The following is a 4,616-nucleotide window of genomic DNA, read 5'->3' as shown; positions in this document are numbered from 1 at the left end:
CATTAGGTGTTTATCCCATAGGGTTTTCCTAATAAAGGTTTTAATGAGACACATTTTTATTTAAAAGACATCTAAGGGGGAGTGTTGTAAATACATTAAATGGATGTATATAGCCTTTAAACATTTATGAAAGTAATGATTTAAAACCCTCATTCATTATTAAAGATGCTTAATGTGCGTGTTAATGAAGCAATTAAATAAACTTCATTTATTTATGTTGCATTGAATGTCAATGACTTATATATAGAACTATTTTGTAAATGAAAAGAAGATACGGAAAATTCTCTATTTGCTTTAAGTGTTCTTTTATTTGATTGTTTTATAACAATTTAAACTATTTTTTATATAATCTGTTACTAAAACTAAATAAAAAAATAGTTACAACCAATGAGATATTACCACATCAGCACATCATTAATTTATAATTAAAATTTATATTATATTAATATTAAATAAAATAATTAGATTAATATTTTTTTAAAATATGCCTCGCCACTGATAATTTCGGCGGTGGAATCCTTCCTTTGACACTTCAAGGGCAGTGCCCTCGATGGTAGAATCACATCTGTAATTGTTTATCAAAAAGCCCCCAATTGCATCGATAATTTTCTTGCGTAGCTTCAGACAGGTACATTTCACTGAAGAAGCATAAATGAGCAAATTTACAACATATTAACCAAAAAAAAAACATTGAGACTGAAATGAGTGAGCAAGTAAAACAAATAGGCATATGTTTTCTCTAGAACTTTAAACTGAGAAGCGGTCTTCATTTTTTATTTGACTTTTGTTTCTCCTTCCTAAGGCTTCTTCTTCTCGCCTTCAGAACCACATTCGTCTTTGCCACTGATATCACCACCAGTCTTCAGTTTTCAAGGTGAGAATAAAAATATCAAGAAATTTAACAAAACAGAAACAAAATTTCACTTGTGACTGATATCATAAAGGAGCTTCAACAGTTAGAAAATCAAAGAAGAGGAAAAACAAGAGGGATTTACTCTCTAAACTATTCAACAAAGCCTTTCTTTCAATCACTGAAATTATCGGTGGGGAGGGGTACTTTTTATTTTTAATATTAATACAATTATTTTTATTGGTTGATTTTTTTAATGGCACTAACAACAAGTATCAACTTCAATAATGAAATCAAAGTTTCGATACCTAAATCAACCAAAAAATAGTTTAGATACTTAACTCAAACAAGCCAATAGTTTAAGTACATCATGTTCAATTAAGCCTAATAAGTAACCAGTAAAGGAATTAAACCACTAAAGATAGTTTTTGATTTTCTAATACAAGGGTTATTACCTTTGGCTGTGTATATGTACGTGCATGAACTTTGATAGCATTCTGCCTTCTTTCTTTGAAGTTTGCATGTAAGGTAGATGCACTTTGTCATTATTTATTTAGAGATGAAATGAATGCTACTATTTACTTCTTTTTCTTTCCTTTGGAATGAAATGCATACACTTTTATGTTTCATGTATTTAGTAATGAGCCTCACATATGGGTATGTGTTTGATACTTGTATGCTAAATATATTCGAACAAATATATTCGATTAGGTTCAAATTTGATTGGAAAAAATTGGAAATGGTGTCGAGTTCAAATTAGTCAGAGCCTTCGCAATGTTATGTGGACTCCATCTCCAATTCGAACAGCTAATAGATTTGAATTGTAGAATTCTATGGTGAGAACTAAAGGTAAATGTTAGTTCTTATTTATGTGTTCTGTGTTTCTGGTAGTTCACATTCACATTATGGATTCGTATGTAAATATTTTAACCAGGTGAAGGATTCAACTGACGATAATAGCTTCAGTTGTGAAGATGTTAATGTTAACTTGAGCAATATTAGGTCCCTTAAATAGATAGTCAGAGTTGTGAAGAATTTCAAACCCTTAGTGATGAAATTGTGGCCTTGAGAGATGAAAATGATCGTGTGGGAAAAATATTGAAGAAGACACGAGCTGAATTAGAAAAATTGAAAACTGAAATAAGAAATTAGTTTCACAAGCAAGATGTTACAAATTTGGCTTAATATTATCTTGGGCAATTTTTGTTTTTATTTTCTTTTTGTTCTATGGATGAGCAAAATATGATAATATGTTAGCCCTACCATAAACGTAATATACTGTTTCACAATGAATGGAGATTAAATGTTCATATTTGCATTTGGGTAATTTGAATACAAAATTTTGTAAATGGGTCATTTTGTAATTAATTAATAGTTTTGGATAAATTTAAAAAAAAACAAAAAGGAAGTGCATTAAATGCGGGCAGTGGGACGTATTTTTCAAGCAACCCATATTGCAGCAAAACATGTATGCGAGTTGCTTGTTTATTTGAGTGAAAATATAAAATAAAATTATATAATACATCCACATGTACCGACCCTCTAAATTTCTCATCCTAATCCCTATCGTTTCACCTCCTTCCTCCATCGCTTCAAGACTAAGAACCCGAGTAGTCTTCCTTTCCCTCTCATTTTCATTCATTTTTACATGTTTGGTTGCTGAGAAAATTTGAACAAATCCATTGCCGAAAATAACCATTTTCCTTCATCTCTTCCAACACCTGTCGCCTGCCTCCACTGTTGCAGCAAGATTGAGAACCCAAACCATAAGGTAAAAATCTCCCTTTCCTTCTCATTTTACAATGGTTATTCTGCTTGAAAAACTGGATTTTTTCCTCTTCTTATTCGTCATCTACTTCTAGCTCTAACCTTTCCTTTCTTCTCTTGCAGTTTAAGTATATTCTTATTCATTCAACTTTCTGTTTCTTGTTCATAATTTCAGATGGATCTTGCCAAATCTATTTTCGTTGGTTTTCATCATTTCGATATTTCTTTTTTTCTTTGCCTTTCCATTTATCCCATTTTTCTAGACTTAAGAAATGATGAATTTGTCAATCTGGTGCATCCAGTCACTTTTAATAGTTTGATCTGAAGTCTCAAACATATACTGTTTCATAATGAATAGAGATTTGTTCATATTTTAATTTGGTTCTGAATCAAAATTTTGTAAGTGGCTATTCTGTAATTAATTAATAATTTTGGATGAATTAAAAAAAAAAGAAAAGAATGATAAATGCGACGTGGGATCATCTTCAAACCGCACTACAGCAAAGTATGCGAGTTGATGTGTTGAGGAAAAATAAAATAAAGTTATAAAAAATCCACATGTACCGATAAATTTCTTTATCCTAATCCATCCTTTCACTTTTTCTCTGTGGCTTCAAGATTGAGAACTCGAGCAGTCTCCCTTTCCATCTCATTTTCATTCATTTTTACCGTGTTTGGTTTTTGTGAAAATTTGACCCAAATCCATTGCCAAAAACAATTATTCCTGCTTCATCTTTTTCAACACCTTTCACGTGCTTTCCACTGTTGCACCAAGATTCAAAACCCCAAACCAACTCAAGTAAGAAATCTCCCTTTCCCTCTCAATTTGCAATGGTTAGTCTGCTTGAAAAACTGATTTTTTTTCTTCTTCCTTGTCTACTTCTAGCTCTAACTTTTCTTTTCTTCTCTTGCAGTTTAACTAAGTTCTTATTTATTCTATTTCTGTTTCTTTGTTCATAATCTCATATGGATCTTGCAAATCTATTTCCGTTGGTGTTCATCATTTGATGTTTCGTTTTTCTTTTGCTTTTTCAATTTTAAGCCCATTGTGTCACAACTAAGAATTGATCAATTTGTCAATCTGGTGTAGTCAATCAACTTTGAACAGTTTAATCTTGAGTCTCAAACACAGCTGAGAGTTATAGCCCCTCTCCAACCAAAGCATGTACTTAAACTCAAAATAAAAATTAGTTTTACAAGCAAGATGTTACAAGTTTGGGCTTAATATCTCTTAGGTGATTTTTGTCTTTATTTTATTTTGTTCTATGGATGAGGAAAATATTAGAAATATGTTAGCCCTACCATAAACATAATATACTATTTCACAATGAATGGTGATAAATGTTCATACTTTCATTCGGGTAATTTGAGTACAAAATTTTGTAAGTGGGTCATTTTGTAATTAATTAATAATTCTGGATGAATTTAAAAAAACAGAAAGGAAGTGCATTAAATGCGATGACGAGAAGTATTTTTCAAGCAACCCATACTGCAACAGAACATGTATGTGAGTTGATTGTTGATTTGAGGGAAAATATAAAATAAAATTATATAATACATCAACACATACCGACCTCCAAATTCCCTCATCCTAATCCTTGTTGCTTAACTTCTTCTTATGCCGCTTCAAGACTGAGAACCCAGAGCAGTCTGCTCCATCTCTTTCAACACCCCTGTCGCTTTGTTGCTGTCTGCTTCATCCAATTCCCGTTTCCTCTCATTTTCATTCATTTTTACGTGTTTTTTGTTGCTGGTGAAAATTTAAACAAATCCATTGCCGAAAAATCTTCTGCTCCATCTTTTTCAACACCTGTCGCTTGCTTCCACTGTTGCAGCAAGATTGGAACAAAATCCATTCAGGTAAGAAAATCTCCCTTCCCTCTCATTTTACAATGGTTATCTTCTCGAAAAACTAAAAATTTTTTGTTTCGTCTTCTTCTTCTTCTTCGTCTACTTCTAGCTTTAACATTTCCTTTCGTTTCTTGTAGTTTAACCTAAG

The sequence above is a fragment of the Gossypium hirsutum genome, chromosome D02 (assembly GCF_007990345.1).
Source record: "Gossypium hirsutum isolate 1008001.06 chromosome D02, Gossypium_hirsutum_v2.1, whole genome shotgun sequence".
Classification (NCBI taxonomy): domain Eukaryota; kingdom Viridiplantae; phylum Streptophyta; class Magnoliopsida; order Malvales; family Malvaceae; genus Gossypium; species Gossypium hirsutum.
Note: the sequence above shows the minus strand (reverse complement) of the source record.